Below are 17,792 nucleotides of genomic sequence, written 5' to 3' on the forward strand. Positions count from 1 at the left end.
GGTTCGCCATGAGGCGAAACCCTAGCAGAGTCGAGCGAGAAGGAAGATGACACCGTGTGTGTGTGTGTGTATATATATATATATATATGAAAAAGTTTAAAGACGAAACAGTGCATAATTGATGAAGATGCAGTGAAGCAGAAAAACCAAAGTTCGTCATAGGCGAACCCTAGCAGAGCGAGAGCGAGGTCGACGAAGCCATATATATAAGATGATTTAAATATAAGCTCAATTTTTCAGCATAGTGTCGCAGCGACTCTTTTCGTTCGTCGTCCCAAGAATCAGCGGCTTTCACGTGAAATCGTCAAGCTCGGGGGCGTCGTTTCAGCTCCCTCTCACGGTCCTTCGTCATTTAAAGGACGTCTGGGCTCGGGCTTTTTCAGCGGCTCGTGGTCGTCACGAGAAGTCGTCGGGCTCGGGGGCGACTCTTTTCTGCCGCTCGCAGTCGTTCCTCTCGGTCTGTTGTTGTCGCGACTGCTCGAATAATCACTTTCCTTTGTCCCATTCCTTGCTCCCTGTTCTAGAATAGTAATTCTCTCTGCTTTCTTCAATGTTCTTAACGTGGCACCTCCATCTACTAAGAATGGCTTCAGACAGATCGTCTGTTACTGCCCTTGAAAGTGTCCACGCCTCAGGTACTCTTAAATTGTGTTTTTTCCCTCTCTCGTTTGAGTGGGCGGAGAAAATTAAGAAACCTAGTAAAAAAAATGAGAAGTTTGTTATCTTTTTTACACAAGTTGAAGACATTCAACTTGCTTCCTCTTGTCGTCTGAACTTGGTCGGGAAATTTCTATATGGTCATCTTAAAATGGAGCTTATTCGTAAGAAATTTGAGCTTATGCACCTTGTTGGGTCGAGCATACACCTGTTCGGCCACCTTTAGACCAATCTATTGATCAGATGAGTCAATCTTTGGATCAGGGAATGACAAGTTTACACATCCAGGAATTAGAAGAAGAATATAGACCTACTTGAGCTCGGGAATTTGATGGATGATACTTTGGTTATTTCGGGTAATGGTACGCACCTTACCAATTTGTTAGCTAACTCCCTTCTGAGAACTAGAGTCAAAGGGTGGACTAAAGTGGGACATCCCTAACATTTTTTGCGCTCGCTTGTAGTTTTTTATTTTTTATCTTTACCTGACTTTGTTTTATTTGAGATTTTGTGTGTGTTGTATTGTGTGGGTTGAGTCTTCTTTTAGACTCATTCATACAGCCTATTTGTATCATTTTCTCTTTAATATATATATAATTATTTATGGCGTCTTCATCGATCACGCTCTGCTAGAGTTTCGTCATTATAGCGAACCTTGGTTTCTGCTCCACTACTCGTGCTCGCCCTTTCGTTGTCTTCATATGTTTCATGCGTCATACCAACTTACTCGTGCTTCGTCGTCTGTAGGTTGTAGGGCTCGTGATCGTGGCTCTTCTTTTGCGGCGTTGTGAGTCTTCGGCTTCTACCCAACGTTTCTGCGAGCATTTGTCCCGCGCTTCGTCTGTTTCGACATCGAGATCTTCCTGTCTCCCTACTTCCAATTTTATAGTGTCGTCTGTTTCTACGTCGCATTTATGCGTTTATTTCGAAGCGTCGTTGCAGGTGGACTATCTCCCTGCATTGATGGTGCTCCCTCCTTTGGTTGAACATAGCAAAGCCTCTTTCGCCCACGTGGTGGGTAATCATCTGGTGGAGTCTGTTGTTGTCTTCCCCTCAAGCTATAAAGAATGTCGTGATGGCACAGGTAACCGCCGTTTTGTTAAGAAGGCAAGTAGAAAAGATGGGAAAGCAGCACTGTTTTTTTCTGATTTAGAAATTTCAATCCTGACTAAGAAATGCAAGTTCGCTCTTATTGAAAAATTTCAGCTGGGGGCACTCACCTATGGAAGTTATCAAAAATAGTTTTGATGATCACAAACTAGTAGGCAGGTGGCAAGTGAGACTCTTTCATGGCAGACATGTGTTGATTCAGTAAACCGAGGCTCAAGACTAAGCTCGGATTTTCTCTAAAAAAAATTTTAACATTGCAGGCGAGTCAATGAAGTTACTCTAGTGGTCTACTGATTTTGACCCAAATCATAAATCTCTCACTGTACCAGTACGGTTTAGTTTGTCTGGTCTCAAGCTGCATTTTTTTAATCATCACGTTCTCTACTCTATTGGGGTCATATTTGGGAATCTTATGAAACTAAATCTACCCATCTTCAATATAACCAGGCCTTCTATGGCAAGAATACTTGTGGAGAGGGTATTACTTTACCTGATATTACTTAGGTCTAGTTATGCACAACTCATAATAGATATTGGCAATAAATTGTCATGAAACATAAACCTTTTTATAGTACCCACTGTAAAATGTTTGGGCATACCCTTGATAAATGTCATAGGTTTCATCCTAATTTGAAATCTAAAGCTCAAGTGACCCCACTGCTCTGAGCACATTTGTTTCGCCTGTGAAGGAAGTTACCACATGACAGGAATTGGTGTCTGATTTAATTGCCCATGTGAACCCCCCTGACAATACTGTTTTTGTTTCTGCGATTGATGTGATGCTGGATGGCTCTGCTGGGCAACCTACACCTTCAAACCTTATTGAAAATATTACTAAAGGCTCCTTACTTACAAAGGATAGTGTTCGGACCGATAATCAGGAGAGTCTTGTAGCTCCTCATCTTCAGGAAGTATCTGGTGCAGAGGCGATAACTCATACTTCACATACACCAAAACCTATTGTGATTACAACGGTTGACAATCTTTCTCCTACGGTTCTACCACCTCATTCGAACTAGCAAAGTCAATATTCAGATGAGGAATGAGAGGTTTAACCATCCAAGATGAGGGAGAAGAATGAAAACCGATTTGAGCTCAGATATCTAATGGATGATACTTTGGCTCCCTTCCGAGAACTAGAGCCAGAGGTAGGAATAAATTGGTCGTTCCCAACTTTTTGCGCACTTTGGTGCTTTTGGTTTTTTCATCGTCTATGTATCTTTATCTTTTTCTTTTGGATTTTAGTGTGTGCATTTTAGTGTGAGTTTTATTGTGTGGGTTGGGTGTCTTCTTTTGGGCTCATTCAAACAACCTATTTGTATATTTTCCTTCTTAATATAATAGCCCTTGGGTTTTTTTTAAATATATATATATATATATATATGAAATTCTTTAAGTTATTGTTTTTTGCTTAAGGTTTAGTAAACTTTAGAAATGAAAAAAAGTACATTTAAAATTTGTATCCCCCAAAAAAAAGGTAATTAATACCTTTTATGCACTTGAGCATTGATACTAGAAAGGTCATCATTTGAAGTAAAGGTATGCTCAAATTCTTGGTCACTAGCAACCACAACAATAGTATAATCATGTGGAGTCTAAGCCATCACTACTAATGCAGCAAAGTCAATATTCTAGCAAGAGAGACTTATACCACATCATTAAAAGTTTAAGAAAATGGATCAAAAGAATGGGATGGCACAAATTTCAATACAATATCAACAAGTATCACGAAATTTTGATTACACTCCACATTGAAAGTAAATTGAGAATGACCACAAACTTTGGAGACATTAATAATTTGAATGATCTCGATATTGATCTTGATTAGCAACTGATGGCATCAATTTTTGATGTCATGAGTATTGAGTGCCCATCTGCATAATTCAAGATGGTCTATTCCGCCGCCCCCCCCCCCCCCCCCTCCGCCGGGTTAACGGTGATTCAGCCTTACCCAGGAGAACATGTCGTATGGAAGATTCATTCAAGACGTGGGACATGTTCTGGTCATCTTGGTGTTTAGATATCACCAAAAGTCCGCCTGGTGCCTCCCATGGTCAAAGGAAGCCACGGAATCCTCCTACACGCGCTATGGGAAAGTTAGGATTTAGGACGAACATTGAAAACAATTTTCCTTCTGAATGACCGACGAGAATACTTAAGTTCGAAGCTATGGGGCGAAAAATCATTCATATGAAACCACCCGTAGCTTACGGATCGAAAAATCATCCGCTGGGCATTCCCGGTGAAAATTTGTGTTTTGAAGTTAAACCGACGCCAACCGCGGGAGCCTAGGCACCCAATACTGCTTCCCAGTCATCTAACACGAGCCAATAGAAGTCTGGCACCAGTCTCTGACGCCTAAGTGTCAAACTGAGCGCTTAGTCGCCAGTTCCGTGCGCCTAAGCGGCCAAAACCTCAAAAGCAGTCTCTTCTCGAGAGCCCGGGAAGTGGTGCCTAGGAGCAAGGAACCAGGCCCCTAAGCGCTAGGATCTCGGAACCTAGGCGTCGGTCACATCTAAGGTGACGGAAAATAGATGTTTTTGACGTCGTTTTGACTCTCGTGGTTGTCAGAATCGCAGAGGCTTGTGATGATGAGCCTTGGGATGGGAAGAGGGTGAATAATACCCCTTTTGCCCTCCCATAAGAAGCATCCTAGGGGTTGTATCTGGGACCTTTCGGTCAATTCTTGGGGTGTGTAGGCTTAAACTTGAGGAAAACCTCATTTCCCCTTTCTCTCTTGATCTGTTGCTCTAGCCTCCTTTTTTCGGGAGGAGATTTGGCACTCGAGCTCACTCGCACGAGCCCGGGTTTTGCCCAAGAGAGTTCCCTCTCGTCTTCTTCAGTGGGGTGAACCAAGAGGGAGAAGCAGGGAGCGCGACCATCCTCTTCGGCCAGCTAAAGGTGCTTTCAGAAGAGCACTCGAAGAAAGCTAGAGGAGCTTGCCTCCCTCAGTATCTCCCTTTCCTTCTTCCTCATCTGCTTCACCTTCCTCTATTCATGAGTGTGTGCGAGGAGGTTTTTCTCAAGGAGAAGCTCATTTAACAGCGGAGCAAGGCGCCTACTCTCCTACATCGGAGGAGAGCTTCCTCCTAGCTTGAAGAAGGATGGCAGGAGCATTCGCCGAAGAGCGGTCGGAAACGTGGGCTTCTCTCCTACCGATAAGAAATCTTCCTCCTACTCGAATAAACGAGCCCGCAACCTTCGCAATGATGAGAATCCTAAAACTACATGTGTTTTCTTCCTTAGCCAGCCCTAGGTTAGTCTATGTTTTGACGTTGTGGGTTCGGTCGGCCACACAAGGTGAGTTGGTCAGCCGACACTATTCAACGCGGCCACAATCCTCTATTTTTAGTCATTGACATCATAGAGCTAGCCCTAGGTAAGAAAGTCTTCGTTGGAAAATCCAAGCGACTTCCCCTCTATGAATCCTAGATCCTCACCTATTGAATGGAATCTCAATTTCTTACGGCTTTGACGCTCTCAACCTTTCTTATACGGGTTGGTTGACTTCGATCTCGAAAGATGCGAAAAGCTTCGTAGCTAGTCTATCCTATGAGATCACGAGAGTTCGTGGATGAAAAAAGATTTGTAGCTAGTTCGCTTTACGAACGCTAAAAGACTTCCCCTATGAGAAATCAGAGGGCGAAATTATCCTGACCCGCAATTACGTGTATGTTTTAATCTCTAAAATATTGTTAAAAATTTATCTCAATTTATATTTAGCAGCTAGTGTGAATAAATGAAATGATATAAAAAATAAATAATAAAACTTCACACTAGAGGTACTACACAAATATACATATCGTTTCAAGTAATATAGGATTTTCTTTAAAAACCCCAGCATCGATCCCACGAGGAAAATTAAATTCACTAAATTGGAATAGTGAAATTATATCTAAATTGCAGGTAAAATGAAAGCAGAACAATGTTGATATGATTGCAAAGGTTAAGACTAAATTAAAGCAAAAAGAAACGACTAAGATTAACAGTTAAAACAAAGTAGATTTAACAAGTTTGAATATTACGAAAAGAACTTTCCCCTTGCAAAGAGATATTAATCTGTGTAGGATTTGAATGACTAAAAATAAGATAATGTATTATGACAAATAATAGCATTCATATTTTTTACCCCCTCCCGGTGCTAACAAAAACATTGCCTAATATAGAGTTTTTCACCAGCTTGTGTAGTAGTGTTGAGTAGATTCTGGCATCTCACCTCCAAATTACTCACTGCGCCCTCTTTATAGGACCTACTATGGACCCATACGATCCAAACTCTAAACCAAATTGATAAAAAAAGATCTAGTCTGTCACCCTAAAAACTACAATTTTACGTTCATCAAAATTTATCTCCTTATCTATTTGCACTACCTCTTAGGTGATCGAAACGGCTTTGCCCAGAATGAAGTGTAACACTCACTAGTCGGGTGAAAACATAGCTCTCCCGGGTCTTTATGTTTCTCAACGGATTTTAACCTCACAAGTGGCCAATTTGTAAAGTAAATGAATAAATAATGAAAAATGTCATCACAATTTTTTAAAGAAAAAAGAAATTTTAAAATTATTCTCATCCCACAATATTAATTCTCAAATGCAAGAAGAAAGGGAACTACTAAAAATTCATCAAGAATAAACAAACACATAATTTGTATTAAAATCCAAATTTTAGAAACAAATACTTAAGCACAAATACAAAATAAGTTACGTCTTCTCTCCAACACAAATTCTGGAGTCTCCTTAAAGATTTCTCCAAACTCTTACAAACACAAACCACATTTAAACTCACACTTAAACACAAAAGTAAAACTACCTAAAGCCTTCCAATGTTGCCCAAAAGTCCTCTTTTTCGTCTTATTTTCATCCCTTTTAAGATGTCTGAAAATAACCATGGGTTGCTTCAAACACTCCTTTAACCAAGGGTTGCTTCAAATACTGCTTCAAATACCCCTTCAAAATTTGGTCAAATTCATCGAATCTTCTAGAAGGGTACTTATTGGCGCTATAGTGTCAGTCTGCACGCTATAGTGCGAGTCTAGGCCCTATAGCGCCCATTACACCTGTCTGTGGTGCTATAACGCAAAGGGAGCGCTATGGCACCATATAAAGTGCACCATTTTTGTTCATTTTTCTCTCAATTTCTCTAAATGTCCATTTCATATACCGGTAACAAAAAACATACAAAATTCATTCCTTTAAACTGCAATATCACTTAAAACATACATAAAACAATCATAAAATAAGTATTAAAAATAGATAATTTTAAGATGGATCATTCACTATACCGCCAATAAGTGCAAGGGGGCGCTATGACGCCATATAAAGTGCATCATTTTTGTTCATTTTCTCTCAATTTCTCTAAATGTTCATTCCATATACATGTAACAAAAAACATACAAAATGTATTTCTTTAAAGTGCAATATCATTTAAAGTGCAATATCACTTAAAACATACATAAAATAATCATAAAATAATTACTAAAAATAGATAATTTTAAGATATATCATTCCCCCAAACTTAAATGTTATTTGTCCTCAAGTAACTCCTTTATACTATGTAAAAATTATAATTTGTGGAAGTGAATTTAACTTAGAGATTTCTATAGTTTTTATTTTATAAATGTGATAGTGAAATTTTAAAAAAAAATTTAATAACTCAAGTTAAAACTAAAATGTAAGAATATTCAGTATTCAAGGTTAACTGTTTTGATTTTCTATTTATTTCAAAAATAACTACAATTTTGTCATATTTTGAATGCTTAAAAGAATTACAGTAAAAAGAACTTCATGAGGACTTTATTAGTAAGAATGCTAATACTTTAAGCCTTAATTCAAAAATGTAATTAAATTCTTTTCTTTAAGATAATTCAAGTGGAACCAATTTTTTATTAGGCATCTCCTCAAGCCTCTCCTCACATATTTTTTTATTTTTGTTCTTTGTTTCTTTTTTTTTATTTTTCTTTTTCTTTTTCCTTTAGGATCTTTTTCAATCATTTCTCTTTCTTTTCATATAATGTAAGGATTATTATATCTTGATAGTCTTTAATGATTTTGAACTCCATTTTTTCTTAAAGTAGAAAACTTTTCACATTTCTTTATTTTGACAAAATTGTATTAACTTTGAAAAAGATCTTTCATAAAGTCTCAATTCCTTCTTTTTGAAATAAATATCCCTCAGGCTATTTGAAAAGAGTGGGATACACATCCTTGATAAAGTCTCAATTCCCACTTTTGTTAGTATCGATCAATCCATGAGGGATACACATGTCCCAGGCTATTTGAAAGCGCCTTATTCGATTTAAGCTAGTATGCCTTCTTGGTTAACCTCTTAATGAGAGCATTTCGTTGCAAAGACTACTTTATTTGTTTAGCATATATTTAGTCAAGTTACCTTGAATGTTTAATCACCTAACTAGGATATGGTGTCTCACCTATCACGAACCTTATCGACTCATGAGTCTGTTCTTGATGAAAGAGCATCATTGTGAGATGGATCCACCTCCTATATCCAACCTCTTAGATCTTTTCTTTCACTTGGCTGATTATTACCATCTTGTTAAAAGTTGTGTTGAACAGATTAGAGCACTTTATCTCTATAAACGGTTCATGACTTGTCGGGATACCTCCATATCCGACGTTACCCAGTTAGATCTCTATTTATCTAATCGAGATATATCTTGACCAAGAGGCGGTGGATTAAGAAGCTTCTCATCACTGTACCTCTTGATGTTCTGGCTCCGATTATTGAGGCCATTGAGATGGTTCCAAAACGAACTGCGACCCTTAGTTGATCTCATCTTGGGTTCGCCTTAAATGATTCTCTAGGTCGAATCTAGGATAGATCATATGGATGGGTTCAAGCCAGAACACGTATGGGGGATTTGAATTAAGTCTTCATGACTTGAATTCCTCTTTGTTATGACCTTTCTCCTAAAATTTAAGAAAATCTCAAGATGTTTAACTTGGTCTAAAATTTAAATAATTTTAAAGACAAGTTAAATCATCTATCTGTTCATTCGGTTAAGCTAATCGAAGCTTACTGATGAATGCTTATATTGTGCTGAGAATTCTAGAGCACGGACATAAACAGAGAGGCTTTATTTAAAAGGAAGAAAATATAACTCTTTCAAGGTAAAAGAAAAGACTCAACAGACATAGTAATTCTCAGAAAAAGTGTAGAAGCTTCAGAAAATAAGAACTGACAAACACTCCTGAGGATAAGCTTGAGGTGAGCAGTAAACTTACAAGCATTAGTATAAAACTCTTCTGATTACTGACGCGCTGAGACTCTCTTAGTGAAACGCTTAGAGTATCATGATTCAGAGAATTATCAGGCAAAGTTGAAATGATTTATACCCCTGTGGTTGACTTAAAAACATCTCCTTTACACATTAACGAGTCAACAATTAGGTCTTGTCAGTCCTTCCTCTGAAAGTTAAATTGTCTTTCTTCGTGGGTATTCACTCACCTTGTTTCACGCTATGTGTGTTGACCTCCAGGTCGAGGTGGTCTTTCCTTCGGAACCCGACTTGCATTTTGTGTGAGTTTCCACCCACCACCCTTACGCTTCGTGTGTTGACCATCGGGTCCAAACAACCCTCCCTCTAGATGAGACTAGCCCTCTTTGTGGGATATTGCTCACGTTTTTTACGTTTTGTGAGTCGACCCTCGAGTCCTAGTAGTCATTCCTTCGGAAGTTGACTTGTCTTTTGTGTGGGAATTCACCCACATCCTACGCTTCATGCGTCGACCCTCGGGTTCTGACAATCCTTCCTTTCGAAGTATAATTACTTTTTGTTTGTGTATTCACCCACGTCCCAACGCTTCGTGTGTCGACCCTCAGCTCTTGGTAGTTATTCCTTTGGAAGCCAACTTAGCTTTTGTGTGGGTTTCCACCCACCACCTCTACGCTTCATGCGTCGACCCTCGAGTCCTAATAGTCCTTCCTTTGAAAGTCAACATATTTGTTGTGCGGGTTTCCACACACCACCTCTACGCTTCATGCCTAGACCCTCGGGTCCTAGTGTCCTTCCTTCGGAAGTCGACTTACCTTTCGTGTGGGTTTCCACCCACAACCTCTACGCTTCATGTGTCGACCCTCGTGTCTTGATAGCCCTTCCTTTGAAAGTGAACAACTGTAAATCCACCTTTTCTATGCTTTATGTGTTGACCTTTGAATCCAGGCAGCCCTTCCCTCAGAAGTGGATAGCATTCTTTGTGGGAATTCACCCACGTCCCTATATGCTCAATGCATTGATACATTGGGTCTGAGGCAATCCTTCCTTCGAAAGTTGAAGTGCTTTCATTGATGGTGACTGATCTCCCTTATTCCCCAACTAATGGGCTATATTTCAAGAGATATTATGCTTAGGCATACTCTACATATGATTTAATTTGCTTCTGAGATTGGTTATTCAAAATTCTATGAACTTTGCAACCCAATTATCGGAAAATAAAAGATACAACTTTTGTTGGTGCATTTGTTTGAGCTACTTATAGTGAATTTGTGGTGTTAAATGAAGGATCATATCACAGTTTAGGATAACAAATCTGCATGTAAGAAAGGTCTTCTGCATCTCTTCAAACTAACAATTGAATGACCATACAGGCAAGGTAAGTCCTACGGGCAGCCAATACCTGGTGCAACCTGTAATCGTTATAAGAGAAGCCACGAACTTATCTTATCCTTTCTCTTTGACTCCGCGCTTCGAGCAAGTCCGAATGAGTGTGTCCCACCCATCATAAATAAGTGTGGTAGATATGTTTGTCGCCCTCATCTTAAATGAGTGTGGTGGATGTCCTCTTTTAGAGGATTTAAGCTTAGCCTTATGCCTGAGCATTTTATGGTTAGTGAGCTTGCCTAGCTAACCTTTCTCTGGTATCTTGATTGATTGAGGTCAGGCTCAATTGATACATTTATCATGCAAAAAAGTCATGTACTGTCCTAACATGCTTTTGGGTTACCCATTTCACATAGGATCTGAATCGCTTTTGGGTTACCCATTTCACATGGGGTCTGAATCGAGCACGTCCCATCCATCATTGATAATTGTGACAGTTATGCATGTCGCATACACCTCGAATGAGTGTGGTATGTCCCCAATTGAGGGGCATGTTTGGGCTTAGCCTTAGGGCCAAACACCTCAGGGTTGGTGCACCTTGTTTTAATTGACCCGTCTTAGGCATCTCGATTGACTGATGTCAAATTCTATAGATACCTCTCCTTTGCAGAAAATTCATGCACTTTCCAAGCATGTTTTTCGATTACCCACTACATATAGGGTATAAATCAAGCAAGTCCCATCCATTGTGAATGACTGTGACGGATATGCTTATCCCACTCGTTTTAGATTAGTGAGGTACATTCCCTTCGATGGGATATGCTTTGGTTTTAGCCTTACAGCTAAATACCCTATGGTTGGCGCACTTTGTTTAGACCAACCATCTTTTCAGGAAGCTCGATTGCCCAAAGTCAAGCTCAATTGATACCTCCCTCGTGCGGGAAAGCAATACTTCTTTCCTAAACACCTATACTCGGTTAAGCACCCCTTTGAGGTCAAAATAGTGTTTCTCACTCACCTCAAATAAGTGTGGTGTTTTCTCTCCTGAGGGATGTTTCTGGTTTAGACTGAGAGCTAAATACTCTTAGGTTGGTGCACTATGTTTTGGCCAACAATTCTCGGACACTGTGATGATTCCCCGGCAGGGGCTATCCTTCGGTAGCAGTAGCATATATAGGGTTGGTATGTTTTAGTCATCCACCCTCTTTAAAATTTCTGACTCGGTCAAATTCTAGTGTCTTGTCAAGGTGACATGTCGTATCAGTTTTAGACTTCGTTCATTGTCTATCTAATCCATGTTCTTAATCAAAAGCACTTTTGATGGATGACGTTTGCCCTGGTATTTTCCTGGCGAGAATTGCCTTAGATAATTCTTGCAGGAAATCGTTGAGTTTATCCCCGGCGAGAGCTACTTTGCTAGTTCTGATCGATCTTTTAGCGAAAATTACTTCGCTAGTGCTTGCTTGAAGCACCCTACACTTGACCCATGAGTCCATTTAGATGTTATGACATCTTTTTCGATCAATTTGGTTGGTTCTATCCGCCTCATTGAAGACATGTTGCGTCAGTCGGCTAACTGACCCATATCTACATTGAGACATCTAATGTCTCCCCAGTAAGAATTAGTTTGCTAAGTGGAAGAATCCGCAGCGAGAGTCGTCTCGTTAATACTTGTGAAAGCACCCTTGTGATTAGAATGTTCTAGTTATCTAACTCCATTGATATTTCAATCGGTTTGGTTGGTTTTGTCCACCCCATCAAATAACATGTGTCAGTCAACTAATTGGCCCATGTCTGCATCGAGACATCTGATGCCTCCCAGGCAAGAGCTACCTTGCTAAATAGTGGGAGAATCTTCGACGAATCATCTTGCTAGTGCTTGTGAAAGCACGCTTGTGGTTAGACCATCCTGGTCATATAATCGCGTTGATATTCTCAATTGCATCGGTTGGTTATGTCTGTCAAGTCAAGTAACATGTATCGGTTTTACCACCGATCCATATTTTGTTGGAATACTTTGATGTCCAATTGTTTTGATGTTCGATGGGGTTACTTCAGTCAATTCAGACCAACACCCTTTAAAAGAGAAGTCGATCGCTGTGTCTGCCATGTCGAGTAGCATGTTGCATCAACTTTTATAGCCTATCCATGTTTTGTCAGAATGACTTGATGCCTGGCATTGTTTCTATGCTTGTGAGGGTTACCTCGATCAATCAAGCTCGATATCCTTTAAAAGAGAAGCATCTTTCCATGCTAGATCGCCGAGTGTCCGGCATATACTTTGAGCATGACACATCAGGCTATCGCGACGTATGATTGCTCATTTGATATATGGTCGAGATACATACCTCACGTGTCATATGATATATCCGAGCTGGATACATCTCCTATTTTGATTGATGCATAGTCAGAATGCATACCCCCTAGACTATTTGATCGGGATACATACCTCCCTCATCACCTGATACTCAGGTTAATTGAACTATCGTTTTCACTTGTTTAACCCTTGACGGTAACACCTCGTTCCGAGGCACCTCAGGTTTTGCAGTCATCTGGCTTTGAAACCTCTTGAAATGTACAACTATTCAGACGATTCTTCTATGAGAGCATTTTCGGTTTTTTATCCACATACTTCGATGTCATATGACATTATAGTTAGCTTTGTTATGAGAACATCTTGTCTTCAGATGTTTTGGTTTTATAGTCATATACTTCGATGTTACTCAAGCCAAATGACCTCTCCGTCAGCTCTACTATGAGGATTCGTCTTCGGACGTTTTCGACTTTATAGCTACATACTTCGATGTTGTCAGAGTCATCTGACATTATAATCGGCTTTGTTATGAAAACAACTCGTCTTTTAATGCTTCAGCTTCGTAACCGCTTGTTGCAACACTTCTCAAGTTATATGACGCTTTAGACAGCTCTCTCATGAGAATACGTTGTTGTATTCAGCTTGTTAGTCATTTGATTATGAAATCACTCAAACCATATGCCCCTTTGGGTCGGTTCTACTTTTGAGAGTATCTTGTCCTCATACATTTCTGACCACCTAGCCAATTAAGGTGAGTGCCTCCAGAACCATATGAAACACATGATTTTATAGACGGTTCGATAGTAAGAGTATCTCAACTGGTTGGCAAGCTACCGCCTTGATCAAGATATTTTGTGCTTTATAGCCTCCTGACTATGGTGATGAGTGCTTCTTCTCCATGGAAGTCAATCCGACTCATAATCAAATTCTTTTTGAGAGAGCATAATATGAAACTTACGGTCACACCAGATGATCGAGCCTCCTCCTAATTTTGTCGTTACGACTGAGGTCAGGTAAATTTTGGGTTCCCGCCTCTATCATTTTGAATATGGTCAATAGAAGGTACTTATTTCTTGCGACTGGAGGTGACTTTTTAGTCAAAAATAATTAAAGATCCGGGTCACACGAGATGATCGGGTCTTTTCAACTGTCCACACTGTTGAGTCACTGAACAATTGCCACTTCGATTAGAATGTTTTGGTCTTTACGACAACCTAAAGATTGTGATGGGTGTCACACTCCGCGTGAACTTTCTATCAAGTTCTTCGCGCGATAGCACAACAAGAGATCTGGGTCACACAAGAAGATCAGGTCTTCTCAATTGGCCATATTATTGAGTCCCTAGCCAATTGTCACTTTTCAATCAAGGTACTTTGAGCTATATAGCTGCCAGATTGAAGTGATGGATGCTTCATTTTAAGGGGATCAGTCAAACTCGCAATGGGGTCCCTTTCAGGGGAAACATAATAGGAGACTTAGGGTCACATGAGATGATCAAGTTTTCTCCTTTACTGTTACGACTGAAATCAGATAGAGGTTTTCGTCATTCTGTCATTTCAAAAGATATGACAGACAGATTGATCTACCGTTACGAATGAGGTCAAGCAAGACTTTCCTCAGCCCGTCTAGAAAATCTGGACTGGTTGACGGGCCTCCCTGACCCTCCTAATTCTACCTTTTACGATTACTCTACCCTTTCGTTTGTTGAGTCCCTTTGAGCTATATCGCTCCTTTGACATAGTTGGTATCATCTTGATGGCCTGATGCCTATAAGTTGGCGCCTATTTGGGATACGACGATTTGTCATCTACCCTTATAGTTCAAACGTGTTTTGACGTATAGGGACATACCTATCAAAATGATTTTAGTTTTTTTTTTGGGCTCCGTGTGCTAATGAGCCGCTATTCATTTGAGATGTGAGAGATTTACTTTTTGTTTGATGGCTTAACGAGAGTTTTAAAGCATCGTGATGTTCCCACACGGATCAACCTCCATTTGATGATCTATTTCCCCGAATCTATGATAATATAAAGTGAACCCCTTTTATCGAGAATATTCTTGGGCATCCCCAAAGATGTAATTATCTAGAGGGAGACGTTCCTTTGGGAAACTCTTGACCCATAACAAAAATGTTCTTTTTAGTTCTCTGGTTACGGGTGGCTTATGTATAGATTCTCTTCGTAAATACCGTGTTTCAAGGAATTTAGATCCGATCTTATTTAGACATATACTCTCGACCCATCACACGAAAATTGCTCATACATAAGTCTTCCGTCTCTTTACTTTTTATTTGTTTGTCTATTTGTTGTTGTGTATCTTTTCTACTTGATTACTCTCCTTTTTGAATCATTTATATGAATTGGGGGGAGATTTATTCGAACAAATGAATAATATGACGATATATAAATAGACAATCTGACGATTCCGAGTGTTAAAAAGAACCAAGAAAAACAACAACAAAAGATGATCTTCTCAAATTCAAGATGAGTCTTTAAGAAACTTCAATATTAATGATCAAAACTTTTACAAAAACAATATGAAAGTACACCCACAAATTAAACAATTTGCCAGTAATACTTGAAAAGGAACCGGTCTAAATCAACTTTTCTTAAGAAAATAAAATACCCATTTCAACTAGAACTCAAGTCACAAATAGTCTTGGTAAACTTTTAATAGCAAAATCCACTTGTGGAGAGTACCAAAAAATAAAAAAAATAAAAAAGAGCTAACCGACTATAAAGTTGATTAGTTTAAATAATGAACGTGAAGCCGAAGAAAACAATTCAAACCAAAGTTATAGATGGTCTCGCAAAAGAGTAGAAGGGTAAAATATCGTCTAAGCATATGTCTAATGAAACCATTCACACAAAGGATTTATATGAGAAATCTTAAGTTTATTTTCAGAAATCATTTGATAAGCACATAGAGTAGGGGTCGAGTAGCACAAAAGTGTAACCATCAAAAAAATAAAAATAGGATATGAATCTGTAAATAATTTTAATACTAGTACGAAAACAACGAAACTTTTTTGCCAATGAAAAAAAAAAACGGAGCTATAAACTCAAAAACCTTAACTTTGGAGTAAATAAGAATAGATTTACTATGAGAAGATGGCAACCAACTTGTGCCAAAATGAATCAAATCATTCTGAAAGGATAAAGAAAAATAAGTGTAAAAAGGTGGAGAATTCTTCTCACCAACTAATTCAACAAAAGAACAATGTGTGCACACACATGCAGCAATATTTGTTGCATTCAAAGCTTGGGGAGGAACTGAATGTCGCAACATTGCTTTCCAAAGTAGTGAAGGAGTGTCAACAACACCAATGGAGTGAACTCTTTGCACTATAACTTGATAAATAGGACGTTTAGCTGATGCAAGGGAAGTTGGTGAGAAGATCGAGTAAGGAATGGAGACTTCTGCAATAATTTAGATTACAAGTACTTCTAGAATAATGTTAATAGCATCGAAGTTCCAGGGAATCATCTTGTAACATAACGTGTAAGAAAATGGTTAATAAAATTTTAAAAAATAAATGCATGCAAGATCTTAAGCAGCACAGTTCTTTCCCTTAATATATGCCTCAAATCTTATAAAAAGAGTAGTGTTACTCAAAATTGCCACCGACTTATATATCAAAAATATGTAATGATGAGCAAAAGATAAAAAAAATTGCAAGCTTTCTCAAAACATAGATCTATTGTGAATGGTTGCATTAGAAAACATAGTAGCTTGACATGAATGCCAAAAACACATAAATATCCAATATTAAACCACGAGACAAAAAAAAAAAAACTAGCTTAGTGCATGCATTTTTGTTACCTCAAGTGAGTCATTACTATCACTCAATTGTTCTTGCACAGAAGTCAATTGTTCCTCCAAACTAAATTGCTTAATCAACTCTGCTATTTTTTCCTCATACATTTGTGTAGTCTCGGCAAGTAACTTCTGAAAAGCTGAGCTCTCAAGTTGGTGCTGCAAATAATCAACACAAAATTTTGATGCCGAATAATATCTAATAAGCAATCTCAGTCAAGAAAACTAGTTTAAATTCATAGTTAAGCACTCGGTGTTGATAAACATTGTCAAGAAAATGGCCAAACGTATGTAGATCTTAGTGGCATGTTAAAAAAAGTATAAGTTAATGAAAGTATCTATAAACCTGGAGAAAACACTAATGAAACTATATCTGGCAATCTGACTGTTACCATAAGATTCTGCAGCACAGATCTTTACGACACTTTCAGTAGATATACATTAAAAGTTAAAAAGGTTTACCTTGTCCATCATAGCGAGATTTTTCTCTGCTTCAGCTGATACTTCAAACTCTTTCAAACGCTTTTCCATGTTATCTTTTTCATAATCTCTAAGTTTTTGCTCCCTTTCCATCTGGGATGTGAGAAAATCTACCTGATTCTCAAGCTTTCTGCACAAGCTTTCATAATCAAATTCTTCCTTTAGCTTCAATGTGTTGATAACCTTCATTGCCTGGAAATCAGAAAGCATAAATAAATTGAGCACGAGATTTCAAAATAAAAAACGCTTGTAACTTACATCCCATGTTACCATTGTAACTGTAGTTTTGCAAGCAATCAAAACTAAAAGATTGAAGGTGACTTGGACATCTATTAGAGCAGAATGTGGATCACTTCCTCCCGCGAGAGAAAACTAAAGAAAACGAGAGTATCGGTCCAATTGAAGGACCGGTTCAGCTTTTTAGCCCAAGTGGTACAGGGAGGCCTCCTTAGGGCCCTATTTTACTTTATGAGGGTGGCTTCCTTGGAGCCACATTGTAACTGCAGTTTTGCAAGTAATCAAAACTAAAAGATTGAGGGTGACTTAGACGTCTATTAGAGCAGAATACGGGTCACTTCCTCCCACAAGAGGAAACTCCAGAAAACGAGAGTATCGGACCAATTGAAGGATCGATTCAAATTTTTAGCCAACATGGCGCACAGCAGGCCCTATTTAAACTTATTCGGCCATTAATTAGGGTTGTTTTTGCTTTGAGACATTTATATATGTTGTTGTTGTGATGCTTGGACATTTTACTTTTGTTTTATCCTATTGGGAGACGTTCCTATCTTTCTTGGACCTCTTTCTTCAAGTAGTAAATTTGCATCTTGAAGAGAAGAGATGGTGGATCCTCCCAT

General features: G+C 38.8%; 1 long non-coding RNA gene across 1 annotated transcript in view; it reads right to left on the reverse strand.

The window, feature by feature from the left end:
• The window catches only part of LOC110023719, a 33,363-nt gene extending 16,410 nt beyond the window's left edge, over positions 1-16,953 (reverse strand). Inside the window, exons 1-2 of the long non-coding RNA XR_002293934.1 lie at positions 16,918-16,953; positions 16,462-16,614 (exon numbers count right to left, since the gene is read on the reverse strand). This is a non-coding gene — a long non-coding RNA (uncharacterized LOC110023719). The remainder of the gene's footprint in view (positions 1-16,461; positions 16,615-16,917) is intronic.
• Positions 16,954-17,792: the final 839 nt, after the last annotated feature.

Source organism: Phalaenopsis equestris, unplaced genomic scaffold (genome assembly GCF_001263595.1).
Source record: "Phalaenopsis equestris unplaced genomic scaffold, ASM126359v1 Scaffold000227, whole genome shotgun sequence".
Lineage (NCBI taxonomy): Eukaryota > Viridiplantae > Streptophyta > Magnoliopsida > Asparagales > Orchidaceae > Phalaenopsis > Phalaenopsis equestris.